The sequence below is a fragment of the Ctenocephalides felis genome, unplaced genomic scaffold, assembly GCF_003426905.1.
Source record: "Ctenocephalides felis isolate EL2017-DRISC unplaced genomic scaffold, ASM342690v1 CF-g0.4_SCAFFOLD_00845, whole genome shotgun sequence".
In the NCBI taxonomy this organism is placed as follows: Eukaryota; Metazoa; Arthropoda; class Insecta; order Siphonaptera; family Pulicidae; genus Ctenocephalides; species Ctenocephalides felis.
In genome coordinates this window covers 30862443-30886291 of record NW_020536999.1, presented here as the reverse complement: position 1 = coordinate 30886291, position 23849 = coordinate 30862443, and the positions used below count along the sequence as shown (strand labels likewise).

At 30.2% G+C, this 23849-nt stretch overlaps 1 protein-coding gene across 1 annotated transcript in view; it reads right to left on the bottom strand.

Moving 5' to 3' along the window:
* LOC113382074 (post-GPI attachment to proteins factor 6) overlaps window positions 1-23427 on the bottom strand; it is a 109219-nt gene extending 85792 nt beyond the window's left edge. The window contains exon 1 of the mRNA XM_026620635.1: window positions 23368-23427. The gene's annotated coding sequence lies outside the window, so the exon portion shown is untranslated. The remainder of the gene's footprint in view (window positions 1-23367) is intronic.
* Between the last annotated feature and the right edge of the window lie 422 nt (window positions 23428-23849).

Genomic DNA, 23849 nt, shown 5'->3' with positions numbered 1-23849 from the left:
GTAATTCGTTGCACCGATATACAGACGAGATGATAATAAAGCGAAAATCCATGGCCATTGATCTATTTTCAATTCAATGATTTTTATTTAGGTCACAATTTACATAATAATCTAGCCTCACCGAAGATGGTCTCATTTTTTTACAAAAATGCTAAATATTTATCCGCATTTTCTATAAAAAAATATCGACTATAAGAATGCGATATAGAAATGTTTTCAATTCCATCTCGTTATTAAAATTATGCGGAAGAAATTCTTTGTTGAGAATTCTTTATAAATTTATTTTTGTGCGGTAATGGATGAATAATAATGAGAATCGTCAAATTTGCAAATTTGTATATGGGTTTTTTCAATAACTTTTATATAAAGTCTGCTTTATAAATGTATATTTACGGGTAATATGAAATGCGAATCGGAAAATATATATATTTAGAATAACAATGAAAGTGAAAAGACTACTAGCTTTTCTTTAAATGACTTATTATGTTTGAAAAAAAAGTTTCCTTTACAATTCCTAAAATTAAAATTTGTTCGAAAACATGATGCAAGTCCGTTTTTCCCAAATGTTTTCGACAAGATCTAGACTTGTAAATCTAAAATTGTCAAGTCATTTTAAAAGAAAGGATTTTGTTATGTCTTTAACTTGAACTATACATTGATTTAAATATAAAATAAAAAGTTGGTTTTAAGTGCTACCCAGAAAAAATGTTAAAACATTTATTAAAATATCATGAAACTCTTGGTATATGTTCGAAATGAGTATTTGAAATCCAATCAAGAACCAGAAAATCTACCAATATCTTTCGTGCGACTATTATTTTAGGAATTTCCATCATATGTTATTCGAACCGCTCTATGGGAGTAATATTATCGGCACTTGAACAATGTATAGTAGTAACCTGACTATAAAGAAAATTGTCACGGATCCAAGAACCGCTGCCGTAGCTATTAATTTCTATTGCCGAACCACCAAGCCTGATATCAGAAGAGAGAGACTAAAGATATTTGAAAAATGTAAGAAAATACATTAGAGAAAATCGTTTTTTCTATGTGCTAAGTAGGTTAATATAAAAATGCAGTGAAAAATAACGTTGGGGGTTGATTTATTGACCCTACAGTAAATTATGGGAAAACGTTCCGCAATATATCAAGTTAAGGGATGAGACCTCAAAATATAGTTCCTAAAATTACCAAGCTTTATAATCTCAAATACCAAACAATACCTGTATTCCATTATTACCATACAGTATGATTTAAATCAAGTTTGTTACCCTGATCATTTAAAATTCTTTCTGAAAACGTGTACCAAATTTATCTGCGCGTATAGAATTATAAAAATCTATATCATCACAAATATTTACAATCTTTATGTATATTTTATATATTCAGGAAAGAGTATAACGTGACACACGTAACATGCAATGAATATTTGATGTCTACAAATTTTCGCTGAGATATACTATGAATGATATTTGTTTCTCATTTTAGTCCCGAGTTGTCTTGTTATTCTAAGCTTTGTGCATATAAAATGCCGCACTTGTACAATATTTCCTTTGTGCATTGTTAGTGTTTAAAGTATACATAGTGTACAATAGCTGGTAAATGTAATAAAGACAGGGAATATGATAGAGTGCTTTAATAAAGCATTATTTGAAAATGGGTTTTGTTAAAAGTCTTATCGTTTTTAAACATGATTCCAAGCTAATTTTTTAGTAAAGTTTTTTAAAATAGCGACAGTAACCAGAATCACAATGTGCCTTAATCGTCAAAGCACTTGAAAACAAGTTTTTAAACTATATAAACTTTGACTATATTTTTTAGTTTTGTAAATTACACATGATCCTTCCACAAATTTAAATAATTTATTAATTTAAAACTTGCTTCATATACTTTGCTGCACTATTATATTGCATTCTATATGTAAACTTCATTTAATTCCCACGTCATAACATTTTATATTGTAGCAGCAGTCATTCTCGTTTCATTTTACAAAAGCCCTCCACGGACTACTTTCAGTTAAACGTAAAGTTAAAATAGATATAACTTCGGACAACCAGATACTAGAAATTCAGAGGAGAATTATAAACTAACAAAAACTAATGCTGAAATTGTTATCTTTGCTCCATAGTCGCGATTACCTCAATTTCTGCGATGTAGTAAAATGTATGTCAGTCGAGGTCGAAGAAATTCAATTTACGCTGTGAAATTAATTACGAAGTTCGACTGTGATTCGTATGTTTGCATATGTGGATTTCCGCGAACAAGTAAAGCTCTTGTACCTACACAGGTAGTTCATTTCGCATATCGGAGTTTCGAGAATCATATTAAATAGAAACTATAGTTGAACGCTTTTTCAAAGTTTTGCAGACAAGTGCTTCAGAATTAGTACTGCTGTCGATCTTTCTGCATATAGTAGCTCAGTGTCTTACGACATAATAAAAAGTTGCCGACCAATGTTTTGCACTCAACAGGAGGTAATATTAGTGATAGTTTTGCTTATATTTTACGCTCTCCAATACCTTGCAATTCTGCAAGCTTTCTTGTAAGCTCAAAACAAGTTCAAATAATAAAATTAACGTTGACTTTTCTTTAATTCACGATATCTAAATTTCACGAAGCTTATATAGTTGATAGTTGACCATACCCATACTATTAGAACATATCTCTTATTTTATGGTATGAATGTTCTTAAAGAGAAACGATCAACTATGAGTTATGTTCTGAAAATAAATAACTTGCAAATAGTCCTTCATGAGCTAAAATCATTTTATAGTCAAATTGAATAAAACAAAATTCTCGCTACCATGACACCAAAATTACCATTGACACATCAATAAGGTATTTATGTCAAATGATATTATCGTATATTATGAAAATTCAAATGTTTTTATTACAATTTTTGACAGTTCTTACTATTTGTTTTATGAATAATTTATAAATTATTAACTTAATATTACAAAGATTTTGTACGAAATTGTTATTATGCGTCAACCAATTAAAATTGGTGCAATTTTGTGTATTTTATGTATTCATACGATTCACTTGTCAAACAGGTATAACATTTTTAAAATTGATATATAATGTATATATATATATGCATGTAATCTATAGATATTTATAGAATTCATATGTACAATTTGGCATTTTATACTTTCTTAATAATAATTTATGAAGAACTGTGCGGAGAGAAAAATTATTTTTATTAACATTAACAAAATAACACTAATTCAAATAAATAACACTAATTTAAATGTACTTAGTACTATCAAATGTCCTAAACAATAGTATGAGTATAAAGTTGCTGATAAAATTTAAAGTAAACATTCAGTTTGGTGTAGGTTCTGAAATTTTCTGCAAATTTTCCAAACAAAATATATCTCTTACAAAAATTCAAGACATTCGAATCATGTGGCAAATTAAATATCATGAGTATTTTTTTATTGTTTGTAAGAAATTTATTTTTCGGAAAAAATCGCATTACATTTTTTCTGCGCTAATTTCTTCGTACGTTTCCATGTTTGGACCGCTTGTTGCCTTTAACGATGTTGCACTTAGCAATTTCAGCAGTTATATAGAACATTAGTTAGTTCACAATACATTTTCAATCTAAGCTCCCCAGTTTCATTAAACGGTATAATAGTCTACAGGCGCTGCAATTAACATTAATGAGAGTTTAAACGATAGTCCTACCGAGCCCGAGGTTGAGATTTACTGGTATTTCATTTCCAATTAAACCCCATTAGAAATTTTCTATGGAAAGGAGCTGATACAATTGAGCGAAATATGGGACGTAATATTAATGGAACTTTCTATAGAAAATGGTTAATACCGTTTCTGATAAGCAGAATGAAAAAGAGTGCCAGGAACACATTTTTTAAATCCGACAGACCAACTAACCAACCAATATTTCAGTTTTTTGTTTTTCATTTCAATTAAATATGAATTAATATTAGAGTCTTCTCGGTCAAATTTAAGAAATATTTGTAACTTTATATTGCCCTGATTATAGAAGTCAATGAATAACTATATGCAAACTTCCAGTGCTGGTAAAAAACATTTATGGTGCCACAAGTGTTCAGTGGAAGATTGCAAGCAAGTGCAATATTGTTCTTCATACTACACCCAAGTTCCCGGTGATAGTGATGGTGATGCCGAAGAAGAAGGTTTCCGACTGGCCGCTAGTTCTACCACCGATTCTACAACCAGTTCTACCCCGGCTCCTCTACGAGAAGCTATATTTTTTCAACGTCCCAATTACACAACGCCTAATCCCGTCAAAGAATTGGCTATTGCTATGAAAGCTATCACTACTGGTCTACTATTTCAACCTGGATTAAAAAATAACTTGACGATATTTTACGATAACGTGTATTCCGAAACTAAAAATGGATCAGCAAAAATGGAAGGTCCAGGAAATAATTCTGAAATCATTTCTCCAGATCCGACTTTAGTAACAGAAGCTGTCCGAGCTGAAAGCAAACAAAAAAATATCATGTTGTCGAGAAATATTACCGAACCCAATATTGAACCATTTGTTGATAATGTGTATGTAGGAGAATTGAGGCAAGAACCGCGTTTTAAAATTATTCGTAATGAATACTCAAACATAGATAGTGAAAGTGATGAATATTATTCTGATGAAGAAAGAACTGACGATGATGATATGCTAGGAAAATGTATCGTGCTGGGTGGTGATGACTTTTTTAGAAGTGATTGCGTTAACAAAAATGTCACATGCGCTACGTATTCAGAGGTAAATGTTATTTTCTTTTTACATAGAAAAGTTTTTTTGTTATTATCCACTATATTTTACAAATTTTTCTAAAGCTTAAAACAGTATTCGAAAAGGACATTTATAAAATTCATGGTATATTATATTACCATACAACCGGTACAGTTGCCAATTGACTTCTTTTATGAATTTTTGTAATGCATTTTCTATGATATTAAATACGAAAGCAGTTAATTCATAATATACAAACCAAATATAAAATATTTTCGATTAGTTACTGTCTTTTACACTATTTTATAAACATGGATTACATTGCGAATTCTCGAAATGTTTGAATCCAAAACTTTATCCAATATGTGCACGTCATAATGCTAGGCAATTTATTTGCCCGTTTTTCGCGTAACTACACAACTTTTTGTGTAAATATATCCAAGCAATTTAGTATTCCGAGTACATTTTTACATATAAGTTACTGCCAGTTTTGTTAAAGAGAAACAAGAAACTGCAATAAAATCTGGCAGCGTTCTATAGCGAACGCAGGCGGTGTGAAACGGTCATTCCGGAACATTAACTTTTGTATGCAAATCCCTGATATTTTTCTACTACAAAGTTTTTACACCAACTAGAACATTACTACATATCGTTTTGTTTATTTTTGTATTCAGGAACAAAACGTAACCAATGTGAAAAACTTGAAATGCCAAATTTGCGCGAACGATTTGTGCAACGTTGTGCAGTTGTTGAGTGGAGTTGAGATGCACGCAGGAAACATTTTTTTGGTGGCGTTGAGTTATTTTTTTAAGACGTTTATAAATATAAATGTAAATTAAAGTTAATAAATGTTAATAATTGAATTAAACCAATGGTGTCACTTAAAAAATACACATATTTTTATAAATATTTTCTTTGCAAATATTTGTTTGGAAAGTTAATTATGTTAAAATTGTATACAGTTTTATAATAATAGATACTATTAATTACTAAGTGCAATAATTACTTTTTTAAATTGTTTACCAAAATTTCGGCGAACTTTTTTATATTGAAACATAATTTTATAATATAATTTCTAAACGAATTTATCATGCAAAACGAATACTATGTGAAACGGAGGATAGGTGTAATTGGATTTAAACTTAATCATTAAACAAATTAATTATGAAAAACATAAATTTCATATAATTTAACAATATATATACATACATATATTTGTACTCGTATATGCATATAAACCTAAATGATCTATTTATTCAACCAGCTTTTTCCTGGGGGCGCTCCGTTCATTTATAATATTCTAATGATATTTCTTGCTGCGCAATGTGTATTTTACCGTCTTTCGCAGTCTCGATTATATAAGTTGTAATATTTCAAGCTGACATAAACTGTCGAATGATGAGACAGAACCTCTGTGTAAGAAGCTTTAGTTAATTAGTTTTCTAAAATGAGCTTTTCGCTACGTGAAATATGTTGAAATGTAAATCTTATGAAAATACAGAACTTATGAACAAGACGTAAAACAACTTTATATCTGTCTTGCACAGAAGCATCGGAAAGATATATATAGATAATTATATATATATATATATATATATATACATACATATAAATATATATATATATATATATATATATATATATTCAATAGATAAGTCAAATAGATTATATATATATATATATATATATATATATATATATATATATATATAGTAACAGGTGATAAGTTGTTTACTGATTATTTGTGAACCAAATGACTTATTTTAGAATAAATGGGCAAACAATAAAAAATTACTATTTTTATTAAACAGTACCTTCAAATATTGATATTCTCACTTTAATTATGTATTGTAGCTTTAAGTTTTTATCTTTATTATAAAATTTATAAAATGCTCATTTTAGTAAATAGTAAAAAAATCGATTATCTATATATATATAGAAAGAGTGAAATAATCGGATATAACATAAATAAAAAAACAAATTCTTTTTAAAAATCTATTTTATAATACATACGTTCTGGATATAACCCTAGCAAACTTTAAATAAAATTTTAAAACTAAAGCAATTGGGATTGAAAAATTATAAATAATGAAAACATACTTAAAATTAATCTTAGCGTTATAAACTTAAAAAGCAATGATCCGTGGTATGAGGTTATGGTAATGCACCGTTTAATATAAACATTAATCTTGTAATTATAACATTATTTCACAATTATGCCAACCTTGAATTATCATAAAAGAGTAAGTGCAATATAAGTGTTATCTGTAAACTAATTAGACATTATGTTAAAAGAATTTAAAAAAATATATAATTGTGAAATATTGTTATAATCACAAGTTTAATATTAAATTAATAATGGGCAATGCACTAAAAAAAGTAAAGGTAGTGAACTTCACTATATTAATATTATTAATAGAGTGAAGTGCATTACCATTTCCGCATGACATGGATTATTCATTTTTCTGTTTTTAATTTTAAGGATTAGCAAATTCTAAATATTTTTTTTCGCTCTTTATGATTCAGAATTATACAATATATATATATATATATATATATATATATATATATATCTTATTTCTCCTAGAATTTAAAATTCTAGGAAAATGGATTTACTATCAGAATAATATTTTCTCTATTCGGAGAAGATATATCTTGATTTTCTAGAAGCACAAGCGCACTCAGAAAGTCGACTCGTAATCCAAATCTTGATAACTTCGCCGGATTAAAATCTCGAACAATTTTCTATCAGTTTCTAAGCTGACGTTGCGTTTTTGAAAAGAGCTTAGGTTGAAACAAAGTACAAGCCATTGGGATTTTAAATATTTAAAACGGAGCAAAAGCTGAGGCAGAACGCGTGTTTCATATGCAAAGTATAATGTTCTTGGAAAGCTTTGTGTTCTGCTTGACAAGAGAACCGCTTTTGTACAATCTCTACTCTGTTTTTTGAGAAACCTATTATATATAATACGGTAGTACAGATTCCATTTTGCATTATTCAGAGTGAGATTAACGAGTTTCATACAAAAATCGAATGACGTCTAGCGTGATCTGCTTGATGAATATTAACTATCGCATATCACATTGAGAAAATGTAATGAATGAAATTGCGAATTCTCATGAATAACGGATTTTCACATTAATCAATCATTTAGATTTAAAAGACTGAAATACCGTGTCGTGTAAAAGCTCTTTGGTACATTTGATCGATGTAAGGCTTGCATGAAATCTACGTTTTTTTGCAGAACCAAGCGCCAAAATATTACTAGAATCAATAAAAAATGGATAATTTGTCAACAGCAAATCTATAGTTATTCATATGTGTTCAAGGTACATTTGCACATACATTCTCGCATATGCAATTTATTGCATGGTATTTTTGTTTGGAGCCGTCTGCAAAGTGAGGGACTTGACAAAAAAACACGAAATATCACGTGGGAGAGGTGGGGTATAGTAAGATATTATGTGTATTTATTTTTACCTGAATTTGGAAAAAATCCAAAAACTTTCTATAAAAAAATTACGATTGTTTCTGTTTTCTAACAATACATATTAGCTGGAAGAGATGGTGTTAATTATAAATATTACAATCTATCACTAAGGGGGAAGAAAAAGTCCAAAAATCCTTAAATATCGAATACGTAATTAACGGACGGCTACTTGTTATCTATAGCAAATTAAACTTAAAATACCCATATACATATTTGTTATATTTCCTTAATACATAAGATACCTAGCTTGTTCAGTACATTACGGAAAGACCACGTAGCCCCAGCATAGTATAATTCACCCATTATCTCACAAATTGCAGTATAAAACTAATGAACCCCATCAGAATCTCGCACCTCTAAGACCTAAGATGTATGTGACTATATCTCCTTATTGATTGGAAATTCGATGCTCCCGCACGCAAATACTCTTTAATGGCAAATGTCCCGTTATAAATTACAAATTGATCGCGAGGATATCGCCCCGGGAAAACAAATTACCGTAACGACGGTGAAAAGAATCGATGGTCCTTGAGCGCCTCGCACGTTTTGTATTAATAGGTATATCGTTATATGCAAGGCATAATGGCTTTTGGACGTGGGCTTAGGGAAGTGTATGAGATTTATTAAGGGAAAAGTCATGCGACAATATAAAACATTATCGATGTTTGTCATAAATAAAACACACCTCTTAAAATCCTAAAAATGATTAATTTTGAACGCATCAGCTATCTAACATAAACATAAACCATTTGTGAAAATATATAAATTACAAATTAATTCACAATTGATGATTGAGTCAAAATCTACTGAAGTTTGTTTTTCAAATACTTCATTTATATTATTTTATGATGTTTAGAATTTATACAAAGTATTACAGCTTTTTGTTGTTCGATCAAAAAAAAGCTTGACATACTATACATTTTTTAGCTAATAGTATACAACTACAAAAGTTTAAACCACAAATTTAAAAATTAGTTCCATTATATTTAACAAGTCAAACTCAAAGCAAGTAAGCAAGAAGACAAAACTTTGAATAAGTTTTAAATTTTTACTAAAAACAATAAAAAACATAAAAAACGAGTTGAATTTATAAACAAATGAGTATTATTGTAGTTTATATACTATTTTCATCAGTTTTGAAATCGATCTTTTTTCGAATAAGTATAATTCATTGAGTAAAAGCTGAGCAAATTATGCAAAGAGTATACAATTACTCAATTTGAAAAATCTTCAATTGCGATTATTTTCTGATATATATACTAGGGTTTGTCGGTTTTCAAAAACCGGTTTTAAAAACCGGTTTTTTGGCGAAAATTATGGCATTTGAAAACCGTTTTTTTAGTGAAAAAAGTCGGTTTTCACTGTATAATTCGGAAATAAAGCGTTTTGATTCTTGAAATCATATCGGTTCAATAGCCTTCAATATCTTATCAATCTGCAATGGTTCCCAGAAAGGTTTTGTATATATTGATTCAGATTTTTATACCAGTGTGATTTCTTCTAGAAGAAGTAACTTCCTCTACTCAAACTAAAAAAAGAATTTTAAACCCTAGAAGCCACAAATTAAAGAACGAAAAACTTAGAATTATTATATCAGGCTTTAAAAACAATGAAGCATAATTCGGTCGCAAGTATGAGAGTATTTTCTATTTCAGAAAATTTTGTTAGAAACAATAAAAGTCATGTCTAAGTAGAAATTTGATAGACGTTCTCAGCTTTTTGAAATCATATTTTATTAAACAAAAAAACAATTAGAATGTTTAAAATGAATTAATTAAAATTGCTCGGAACAGACAATACCCGAGTACAACTTAATTATTTTTAAAACTAAAATTGATATTAACAAGTATGTATCAACTTGTATCTAATATATTTTTTTTAATTTGATGCATTTAAAAATATATTATTTTTATTTATTCGAAAACTTTCCTTTCACTATCATAAAAATATTTTCATTTTTGTTCAAACCTAATTTAAGGGTTTTTGTATAAACTCTAATATATACTGTCATTATTAGTTTAAATATTAAAATTATATGAATTAAATTAATTTTGTATTTTATATTTCAAGTGTGGACGTCGTAAGCTACCCATGAAACACGTAAAGAGCATATGCTTTGGTTTAGATTTTGATTAGAATCACTTGAATGTTTTTTTATCAATCAACCGCTTATCGTAAACCTATACTACTTTAGTATGCTACTTCATACTACAAAATCTATTGTCGTCCAAAGTTCCATCAGAATCGTCAAAAAATAATTTCATCATTTTACGAAGAAACGGCCTGGCACTCCTGGAAGATATTTACTGAAAATTAGTCACCACGATTCTCTACAACATTCGAACAGTTTTTGAATTTTCAAAATCGATTCAAGAATGTGGACTAAAACGTTGACAAATAATTTCACACTATTTTGCTAATTACAAAGAAACGTTTAGTTAAGAATAAAATATCAATATTAAACTATACGTCAGGGTGCGTAAATCTAAAATATCAATATTGAACTATACGTCAGGGTGCGTAAATCTAATTGATTTTCGTAAGTTTTATACAAATTTCCATCAAATTTCATCGGCTTTCAAAGGCATTATTTCCAATCAATATTCGTCCAGACGTGCGGCACGTCGATGTTTGCAAAGGTTTGAGTGGTTGGCGACCTCCTCCGCCCATCGGCCTCTCCACCGTCGAGTGTTTGGTTGCAATCTGGCGCATTTGTCGTGTCGTATCGGCTCGAGACTCACTCGATATGCCACTGCTTCGTAAACCGGACAGCTCGTTCAAAATTCACTTGATGGCGGTTGGATGATTTAATCGTTAATTAATAGACACGGGCGAAATGGATTGCATCAACTTCACGGCTTCTGTGAAAGGCTGTATTGAGTTTATTTGATGACCCAGAGTAATTGCTAATGAATCGGATGGGGGAATTAGTTTACACTTCGCTGCAAGGATTTGATTTGATTCTGCTACTAGACATCTATTTTGCGAATCTCTGAGGGTCTTATATCATTGGACTTAATTTGAGTTTAACTTGTTTACTTTTTATTGATATGTAAAATTTGTTTGATATATGTGAAGTATGATTCGAGACGTGAGAATACTAAACATCTGAAATAATAACAATCCAAATTTTTCAATTCCTCTCGACTTTTTTTCCTTTCGACACGAGTGTCGTCCATGGATGACAACTGAACAACAAAACCAATGCGGGTCTTTGCTTCAAGATTTATCACTGAGTTAAACTATTGGTAATTCTAATTCTTAGTTTATTTTAAGTGCAATTTTTAACCTTTGAACTTATTTTCAATGATAATGGTAAAGTATCTTAATATATATCGTTGTGTCTGGTCACGGAGTTCCGTATAGCAGCGACACACTTGCGAAAAACATTCTGTAACGAAAGGGTTGAATTTCAGCTCTATGTATCAATGACGGTTCAATATATTTTGTGTTCAATATATTTTTGTCTTATGAAGCCACATATCTAGTAAAGCTTTAATTATCCTAACCCAACGTTAAGTTTGTATTTCATAAAAATATTATTTCTTCTAAAAGTCGATATAAACGTTTCTGAGAATACACATTATAATATTTCCATTATGAACATATCGTTTATCCAGCGTGGAACTTACACATGATATATAACCTTGATGTGACATAGCCAATTCCTATCAATGCATAGTATGCGACCTATAACCCTCGTAAAATATATTAACCTTATGCAAAGCATTCATTATATCTCTCACTATGCATGCGTAGTACATTTGATATGAGATATCTTAGCCATCTCAATTTTAGCAAATGATTAGAAACGTGTCTGTGAACTCAGTATCCTATTAAGAAAACATCCCTGGTGTTCGGTTCAGTTTAGTTTCCATTCCACAAGACGTAGTTCTGAGACACGCTAGATTTAGTTTGATGTGCTCTGCACATGCTACGTTTTGCAATTAAAAGTTGTCGCAATAGATCTAGTCCACGTTCACTTCAATATGCTATATTTCACACATCTACACATAATACATTTCAGTACTAGTGACGTGAAGCGAAATATACCGCCATCCCCTTGGCCCGATGTCGGCTCCTAAATCCTTACCGCAGCGTAACCAATGCCGACTTGTCAACTTGTCAACAGTACCGCCGGCGTTCCATTCTGTTTCGGTATGAGGAGGTTCAGGCGGCCGAACCTACAGACACAAATACAGGGGCAGACTGGCAGACAAAGAAACACACACACAAAACACAGCATGTTCACTTTGCGATGATTAAAGTTTCCTACTGTTTAGAAGATTTTGTTCTGCAAAACGAACGAAATTCCTTTTCTCAAAGTTTATATTTTTTTCCATTAATTAAGAATAAAAGTAAATTTATGTTGCTCGAGAGTCGTTCTACAGTTTGTTTTAGGATCTTTGAATAGTATTATTGAGCTTTTGTGAAGTAGAGGTTGTAAATATTCACAACTAACGACACAAAAAAACATGAACATTTTTCTCTATTTTTATTTTGAACAGCAAACAGAACATACGAGTCTTATAAGATGTTGTGCCGATTTGACTTAATACTATATATACTCAATACTAGTCGGTTCTACAGATAGCAACCCAAACTGTTGTCCCATCTATGGAGCAAATATTTGATGCAACAATGCCGGATCAGTGCTATTTTTACTTGGTAACATATTTCTATATTTATATTCCCAAGTGAAATCCGTTCTCACTACTGCTTTACAGGCTGCTCGAAGCTGGATCAAATTATTAAAAATCTAGATCCATAAATTTTCACATCTTGGTCAAAACATAACGAAAGATGCCAACTAGCATGAGAAGTACGAATTTATGTGAAATTTCTCGACTCTTTAACACTTTCGGGACGGCACCAATTTCAAAACAATCTACTTTACCGGCTGTAAACTTGATTTCATTGTGTATGTTATGCAATTTGTTTGATAAAAAATTGTGGTCATTTAAGGGCATACATTTTTAATATTAATTTATTTTTGATCATTTTATAAAGAATAGTGACGTTCAAAACAATTTCCAAAATGCATAGCTGGTTGATTTTGACATGTTTTACAATAAAATGTTTTTCGCCTCATTCCTCCTGGTGCTTTTCTGTTAGAACAAACAATACAATCTCTTTTTCTTTCACTCGCATTTAGAATATACCATTGATTAGTCAGTATATTTGGTCATTTTTTTGCTGCCATAATGGTTTGTTTTTTCTATTATATTGTCTAATAATTCATTTGTAAAATATAAAGTAAAATAATCTATTGAATGTCTTATATTGCTTGGTATTTGTAGTCGGGGTATTTGTTGATGTATGTCAAACTCGATTATTGAAGGAGAATCGGCACATTCCCTAATGTCTTCCCGCTCTTCATTTATTTTGTCAAACTTCTTCTTTTTGTTGGTTGGATAATATCATCATCACATTCATCGCTATCATCGGTGAAATAGTAATTTCGTAAAATTTGTCTGTATGAATGTCTATTTGAAACTCATCTTCACTACTGCTTAATTCACAAAATTTACTAGTCGTTTTGCCATACTTAAAAGCGCTCGGTCGTTTTAAATATTAAAAAAAAGACCATATAGCAAAGAAAAAGGCTAAAAATACTAAAATAGTTTAAAATTATTTTCAAAATATATCACTGTTTATCACTGCTACATGTAATTTATTCAACTTTTCGATGCAAACTGAGTCATTGTTTATAAAATAGCCTGTGCCTCACAGAGTATGTTTGTCCACTGAGGTCGACAGCCGTCCCCAAAGTGTTAAAATCTATAATAACGCATCGTATTATTGATGAAAAGTTATTTTTGAAAATTCATAATCTTACAATTGATCTTTGTTCATCGGTATTTTCTTATCCTATAGCCGTTGATTATCGTGTGAGTTTCAATAATTTTTTTGTTCATATACTTTAACACCGTACGACTTTTTCCAATTATTGTGGCGCAATTAATCTCATCCAATCCAAAACCCTTTGAGAACCCTTTCGATAGATAATGGGTTAGTACCTAGGTCTGCGAACACATATACAAATGGAACGCACAGACCTTTGAGTATTGGCAATAATGTAAACCCGTCCGGGCGTAGTGCGATGTGCCAACCGGGCTGCCACGAGTTCAAGCGCGTCAAGTAATTCACACACATGCACGCCCTACAGACACCTGATAACCACTCGGCATACATGGCTGAGGCGTGAATCGATGTTTTAATTATCAGAATAAATTGAGGTTTTGAGGCGCACCGAAAACGACATACGAGGTTAAACGCGTCACATCCGAATCGATAATTTCCCTAACCCCCGCGCGAACGTTTAGGTTTTATGTCGACTAATAAACGACAGATTTTACAGCAACTAATGGTTGTGGTATAGTTTAGATTTTAGTATAATAAAGGAGTAAAATAATTCATCATGATTTAACGATGAAGCATTACTTGAACTAATATGGTAATAATATTTTGCGTAATTTTATGCATAATATAATTATACTATTATCAGTGAGAAGTAAGCCCATGATGAAAAATCTGAGTTGTGACAATATTGTGATAATTTTCATTTTGGGAATTATTGCTTGGAACGATGTATGAAAGAATTTATAATTCTTACTGTTGAGCAGTATACAAGTTTACTCATGTAGTAGTTTTTACACTCAGATAGTGAAACTGTAGGATTTTAAAAAAATAATTCAAAAAAGAATCTTCTAGCCATTGCCAGAAATTTTGCAAAATTGACATACGTTAATGTAACATGTATTATAATTATACTTTTTCTATACTATACTATACTATAATTATAATTTTACTTTTTCAATCTTGCCTCAGTAGTATCGTGGCTTAGTTTTCTGGCAAGTGAGTTTGAATGATCTTCGAGGACAATCTTATGTAATTGTCTGAATTACTTATTTCTTATATACAAAAAATTCTTTTTTATTCTCGTAGTATTTCTTTTCAATATAAGTTTTAATCTGATTTCCAAGTATCACCTCTCTATCATCATGTTTATGGTCATATCGTCATATTATTCAATAATATGTTCTGCACGGTGAATCCAACATCTGTTTACTTCAATAAATCCTAAGAATCTGTAGCCAATTTGTTTTCACACAAAAGAGTAGCTTTGATAATGAATCTAAGCATGTTATAATTTCATAAATACAATTAATATTTTCAAATACGATATATTTAAATATAGGTTAGGAACTGATGAATTATTTTCTATGAAATCGACAGATCACCCGATAATTTGTTTTATAATTGATTTGATATTTTTCAAATTAAGCTGTAATTTATATCCATCATTTTTGATATCAATTACCTATCTTTCTATTTACCAGTACTTAATTTTTATGTTTTGCAAATTTGGATCAATATCAATCATTAGCATTGACGATTTTCGGCGTACAGTTGTCAGAACGATATCAAAATGCTGACAAACCCATAATTGCGACTGCTAAATTACATACAATTCATTCAATTATTCACCGTTTCAAAGGTATTCGTTTTGTTTGAAACGTGCATGTACTGTCGAAATACAGATAATCATAACAATGAGTACAACTCTTCACTTTGTCGGATGTTCCGATACCATTGGCACGGGTATTGCATTTCCTTTGTTATACATTGGATGAATTATTCGCTTGGAGCTTGATAAAGCTCCGAGCTGATAAACTAAATAACGACAACATTCATCATCAAACAGAGTATATGAATATTTATTTGTTTGCTGTCGAAATATATGCATATTCAGGCATAATACATGATTTTCTGCTACTCTGGGCGCATACGCTAGTTCGGTATAAATTAATCAGCCGATCCTAAATCGAACATCACGCATCAGATTACGCGCGTCCGATTCCGTGGCGCTATATGCTTCTGTCAATAGTAAATCCAAAAGCGGATTGTATCCCTGTTTAAACAAACGTGCTCATTTCGTGAATCCGCTTTTCTGCATCAACACATCGGATAATCCTACTTACGGAACCCCTTAATACACAAATCCGTATATATCCCTCTTATATAATTCGTTATCAAGACATATTTTGGCCGCTTTTGTAATCAATAACGAGATCTTTTTGGATAATCAAGTAATATAAAGCTACTTAAAATTCTCATGGGCTTTTACTTCGTGATAATCCATTATTTGAGCGGCCAAGTTAACGATGGACCAATATATAAAAATATGAGAATAGCGAACCAAAGGCATTTATTACATTGAAGCTGACGGTATTTGAACCTGATCATTTTTAACTCTATTATCTATAAATCCAAGCGCAAAAAGTAGAAGCAAGCGCCTTAACCGATATAGATGTCAAGACATACTGATATGGAGCACTGCACGCGTACGTAATGCGCGCGATCTATTTTTTGCAACTTTAATTTTTTTATAATTAAACCACTTATCATAGACCTTTAATAATTGAAGATGTTCCGTTTGATTATAAACTCTATAATCTTGCTAAGTTTCATCAAAATCCCACAAGACTAATTTTGAAGTTCTCAATGTTAATATACTTTATAATATTATTGATAATGCACATAAAACATATAGACTAAAATTAACATAGGTGTGTAGACGATATCAAAATTCTAGATAACCAGTTACTAGTTCGATCATTCTGGATCAATTTATTATGTCATCCAATTTTCATGTGCTAGCATTTCAGATATTATCTAGAAGCTTATTGGCATTCAAAAAGTCAGGTATAGCCATCAACCCTTATTAGCAAAGCTTAAAGTTGTCATTTTCGAATTAAGTCCGTTTACGATAAACTTTTTCCATCCATTATTAGTAATCTTGAGGTTCTTCATGGTAGTATACTTCATAATATTATCGAAAATGCACATAAAACATATAGACTAAAATAAATGTAGGTGTGTAGATGATATCAAAATTCTAGGTAACCAGCTGCTAATCCGATAATTCTAGATCAATTTATTATGTCATCAAATTTTTATGTGGTAGCATTTCAGATATCATCCAGAAGCTTATTCGCATTCAAAAAGTCAGGTAGCCATCAACCCTTATTAGCAAAGCTTAAAGTTGTCATTTTCGAATTAAGTCCGTTTACGATAAACTTTTTCCATACATTATTTTGTGAAAAATGGAGATTATATATGATGAAGTAAAATAGAATTGGCATGGATATGGGTAATACAAAGTACCAACAAATGTACTAATGTTTTGTATAGAAACAAATCTGCAAAATGTTGACTATATTTTGTATTTTTTAGAGCGTATGATCAAGTATTTTATCTTAAAATTTCAGCAGCAAATATGTGTAGAATCGTATATAAATACTCTAATATTTTTCCATTTTTTTTTTTCAAATTTGATGAATAACAATAATCAATTATAAATCATCATACTTTTATGACCATTTGAATTATATATAAAAATATAAGTATGCCAGAAGCAAAAGGTATTCGCAGGAAGCCCATTCTAATGCAAATGACAAAGCACCATCCTTTGTAGTATAATTTATTATCTCAGTCGTTAAATAAAAATAAATAACAACGCTGTAAAGTCTGAAGCATCGCGCCCTTTTGTTCTCATCCACGTTTTCCATTCAACATCCGACGCTTTTCTCTATTTTGACGACACTGCTTACCTTGTCAGCAGGTTTAACACTTATATAACTTCATAAGCTCGGTTTCAGTCATGAGTAGCACGAAAGCTGGTGACTGTAATATTCAGATACCAAATTGGGAGAATTTTAATGAAAACAATAGGTGAGATTATAGTTTCAAAGATAAGTATATTGTGCAATCAAATAAAAAAGCTAATAAATCAAATAAGGCCGGGGTTTGTTCATTCTTGATCTATTGTACGACGCTTCAATACGAACTGAGTCATTGTGTATACAAACTAATGAGTGCCTCAGATGTCCCAGAGAGGTGATAGCTGGACGCAAATGATTAATATACAAAAATACTCAATCAATATTGATTTTTCAAACACTGTAGCGAGATCTTATGATACCTAACCATCATACTCCTACCATTTATACTAAAGTAGTTTCCAAGGCCAACTTCAGTTGATAAATACAACGGAAACATCTTTAAGATTGTACAACTCTGTTCTGGGTTTAGTTTTATTATTTTTGTCTTCAGAAAAAAATTGTTGACCAACCCTCGCTTTATTACAGTGGTAGATGGTTGACAGGACAAATGGAAACATGGCGTTTCTAACAAGCATCATTGTTCATTCTCATTGTCGCGTAAGCGGATACTCTTAATTAAAATACAACTCGTTCCTGCATTATTTTTAATCTCAAAAATAATATATTTCACAAATCCTAACAAATTGTAGATTTGTTCGTATATAGAGATATTTTTTAACAGGTATCAAAAGCTTTGATACGTTGATTGTTGGTCACGATTCATTAGATTTTGATTAGAAGGTGATAAATTTGAACAATGCGGTATTTTGAAAATTTAAACACAACATTTACATATTTTGGAAATATTTTTGGTAATTTTATCTATAAATCATTATGAAAGAAAAGTTCATAGTGTCTTTGTTTGAGTTATGTTTACATATCTTTTAATTTATATTTCGAATTCAGGACTCTAATAAAGACCACGTCTATTACCGATGTCTATTCCAGGAAAAAACGTATTTTCAATGTGAATGTCATAATAGGTATAATTTTATCGATCGGAGCTTTTGACGGTCACTAATATCATTTCATAAATAACCACTAACCCAAAATCGTATTTGAAACTAGTTTTGTGCAAAATATTCTTGAATTTAGAATAGTTTTAAGTAAAGGTAATTTTTATATATTTTCTGGAACTTTATTGACTAGCATTTATGCATGAGCGCCAAATTAAAAGAAAAGTGTACAAACAGTCTTAATTAGCTATTAGTCAATTAGGTTTCAACTTTATTACAAATTATCTCATATAATATAATCGCCCCTCAACTACCATAATAAGCGATTGCATATATACAAGTTAAATTTTACGCCAACAACAAATCACTGAAATATTTACAAACACTTCATATGCAATTTTCATAAAAAACATTTTTATCGTAAATAAAACGCGTTATGAAATTCTGCGATTCCCTGTATATTGCAATCAGTATTGATTGAATTCAAAGTAACACATATTTAATCATTGTTTTGTTTGCAACTTATTTGCATTTTTGCGCGCTGTGAATATAATAAAAAAGTGAAATTGAATGATGTATATTATTTCTATACATTTTTGTAAATATTTAGTTGAAATTCTAACTAGCCTTTCAAACATGTTTTTGTTATGCAGCTTTTTATCATTTAGTAAGCAAAAATAATAACGCAATTAGAACAAGAATTTTACAATGACAATTTGGGCGTGAAATCGTATAAACTCGAATACGCACTGTGATTTTTATGAAGTTTTCCGGCATACATTTCACTAATTATATAATAAAAAGAACTGTTTGAAATGAAAAAAACACGCATTAACACAATAAACACAAAGTCGCCTGAAACTATGCCACATATATTCTAACTTTGTCTCTGTATTCATACTGTGCGAAGCCGAGAGCGCTCGATGTTGGAAAAAGCGAGAGTTTTTCTTATATTTAAAAATCCATTAGCGAAGGTTTTCTTTACAGTTTGTGGTTTTTCGCGAGTGATAGCTTGGATTATGTGATTTTAGTTAACGTCAAATATTTTTATCCGGTTTCAAAAAACTAAGAAAATTTTACAGACGAATCAAAAAGAACGAACTTAAAAACTGCAGCAAATTGAAATTAATAATGGAATAAAAGTAATAGATAATTCAATATTTTTTAGTCAAATTAAGTAATGGTTGTTACTGTTAAAGCGAGAAATATCATATCCATAAATCATCAAATTGGCATTTACTTTTAATTAATATTCAAGAGTATATGCACTGCTACAGCAAAAGCAAAATTAAATTTAAATTCTAATGGAAGTAAATTTTTTTTTAGTCAATTTATTAAAATTAAATAAATTATCCAAATTATTACTTTAGAAATTCAACATTTATAATTTATAATTACAAAACCCTGTTTAAAAATTTAATTCCAAAGACAAAGCATACACAATTTTCTGAACCCAGCTCTTCGCCCCGGCGGCTATTCGGTCGCAGTGCTTTTCTGTTCAAAGCGTAGAGTACGGTCGGTACAGTACATTGCGAGTTAATAATAATTAAGCCCCGGATGTACAATATTACATTTAATGGAAGAGGCTTGTAAATCCAGACTCCATACAGATTAGTGCTGAATTACATGCTGATTAGTGCCCATGTCACATGCATGACAAATAGTGCGCGGTAAAGTAACCGCGGAAAGGGACGAATACCATTTAATATGAGGACTATACTGGAAATCTATTGGTTTCAGTAAAACTCTTAAACGTAGTCTTAAGCATCAGCTTATCAAATATCTCTAACTCAAGTTTAACCTTTAAAGTCCAAAATTATAGACACAATTTGTATGTACGTGAAAGAGGCGTACAACTTTACAACTCTTCATATATACTTTGGACTCTAATTAATATACTTTAAGAGAAGTTTGTTCTCTCGAAAAAATCCAATTTGCTAATTTCATGTTTTCTCGATATTTCAAGTATTTCTGAGCCGAATGAGACCAAATTTGGAAAAAGTATATTTGTGTAGGTATGTGTGTATGTGAATTTTTTGCCTTTCATCGACGTTTTCTTAAAAACGACTAGAGCAATTTTAAAAATTCAAAAGTCATTCAATGTAACTCGATAGAAAAGTGTAAGACATTTAAGGCTCACAATCTTGAACTAATTTTAAAAATTCAAAAACTGTTTGCAAGATATTGGCTGGAAATCGCGTTGATTAGTTTTTGATAAAGATCGGCTGGGCCGTTTCATCGTAAATAAAATTAAAAAAAATATTGAAGATCTTGATGAAACTTTGAATAATCATAGATTTCATAACATACTGAAATATTATGGGCCTACAATAAGCGGTAAAATTATACAAATTCACCAAAGTAAGCAATTGCTCCCGCACGCTTATGCGATTCTAATCAGAATCTATGCCGAAATCTATATATACGTTTGGTGTTTCGTAGGTAGCTAATGATTACAGTTGACGTCAACACTTCAAATAATACATTTTCATAACCCAATAGGGATGAATTAAAATATGTTAACAAATTAATTTATATTATACAATTAATGATATTATAAGTTTGTTTGAAATTCGCTACGACAGTAGTAGTTAGTTTGGAAATCTTATTAATTAATTTTAGGTTGTAGTTAGTTTGGAAATCTTATTAATCAATTTTAGGTGAAAGCAGAAATTTTATTTTCGAAATAAACAGTTGAACATTTTTCCTAAATAGCTGGATCTTAATTCTTATAGATTAAGTTGATTATGTATCAGAAGTATCGGAAAGTAAATGCAAGTTTTCTTGGTAAAATGCTACTTACAACTTATTATTTCTTATAATACCTGATTTCTAAAATATCTTCCGAAGAGTGCAAAAACGTAGTTTGAAACATTTTTAAAACATTGAAGCAAAGATAATCGATACCATTAGAAATGCAGAAGTAGTCTACTAAATACATTCTTCCTTCTCTATATTTACTATTGCATTACCTTCTAACTAATAAAGTTGTTTATATGACACTTTTCTTTGGATTTTTTTTTCATAAAAGATTGTGAAGTGAAATATAAAGTATAAACGGAGATATTAATATTTAATTAATACAATAGTTTATGCAAAAATAGAAATAATAATAATGAAAATATCGAGAAACATATATGTTCTCCAAAATAAATTGAAAATAAATAATGAAACATTGTTGTTACAAAATGTACTTTATGATCAAACAGACAATAATTATGGAATGATTTCGAAGGCACGATATTGTTGTGTTTTAACCTTATTATCTTTTTATAATGAGCTCTTGCGAAACAAGATTAAACGAAGCGTAAATGTAATGTACATCCGATAGCGTTTCTTGAACCTTCGCTTTATAGTGTTATTTTTTTTATTAAATTATTCCACAAATTAAGTTTGGGTCATTGGATACTATTTATCGTCAATTCCAAATGTATATATTGGATTACACAAGATAATATAATGTCAATAATGTAACATGTTTTGAGAATACAAGAATAACAGTAATAAAAATAAGTATTCTTAGAAGTCCATCATACGGTTGATAATGAATTTGTTAAAATACATGATATATTTTTACTTTCTATTAGGCAGTTATTATCATTTTTTGTGTCAATGAGTTCCATTACAACCTTGAATAATGTGGATTAATTTATTTTTTAGTATCACATATATTTACTTTCATTTACAATTTATCTAGATTTGATATGACTATGCAATCAACGAGTGGCGAGTCATATTATCAATATTATGTTTTTTTTATTAAAAGATAAGACAAACGAAGAATTATCGTTGACGATTCACATTTCAGAAATTAAAATATTTGTTAGGATAAAATAGGGTATGATTATCTTATTGAATTTGTGTTTACTCATATTTAATATCAACAATTTGCGTTTCAAGATAAGATAAAGAATATACAATGATTATAATTAGTTTTATCCATTAATATGAATATCCATATCCACTAAAAACTTTATGAATATTTTTTACAAATTCTGGATCAAAATTAAAAAAAAATACTTATTGCCAGATTAGAAATAAATTAAGAATTAAGAGTTGTAAAAAAGATTTTAATTGATTTTTTCAAGCTTATTTAGAGCTTAATTATTATTAAATGTAATATTTCTAATAAATATTATCATAGTTACTTGTATCTATGTCCGACACAACAATGAATTCAAAATTATGAATATGAGGCTATATATATCATATGAATATGTAGGTTTTACACAACATAACTAAATGTTATCTCCAGACACCCAGAAATAGAGCACACACATTCCTTCCGTTTTCGGGCAGAAATACTAACAATTGTTGCACCACATTTGCATATAATAAATTACTCATACAGGCGCCCTATCCAGCTATCTTGCAAACGTAACTCTAGGTACGTATGTTTATATTACGAAGGCGGCATGGACCATTATTTTACATAAAACTAGGCATGCGGGCGCATAGTTTTCTCTATGGGCCATGAATATACACAGAGAACTAAAATATTGTACTTTAGTATTATCATGTTTACATACCGGCATGCAATGGAAACCGCAGAGACACCAGCGTTGGGGAGTTAGACTTTACGAGTAGACTGCTATTATAATTGTTCTTGATGATGCAGCAATTAGATTCACGTCAATGGTAATAAATCCGACAGTTGTGATGAATCATGTTAAAACTATCCAGTAGTATCCCACGTGCTCGAGAGTCTGTTGTTACACTTGCCACAGAATGTAAAATTCAAACTCAAACGTGGGTTGCTTGCGAAGCGCACGGGCGAACAGCTGTTTTCAACTCTAGACCAGAGTATATAGTGGTATAGTACAATTGTAATAATTTTCTTTGAAAATTGTTAATTAAACGTAAGTGATGTTAACGCACTTTCAAATAACTTTAATGTCAAAAAGTTGCTTTAAAGTTTTGTCGCATACAAATTTTTTAATCGAATTACTAATCACAATTTGTTTGAGTAGATGATAATAAATATGTTTTATTACACTTATATTTTAACTAA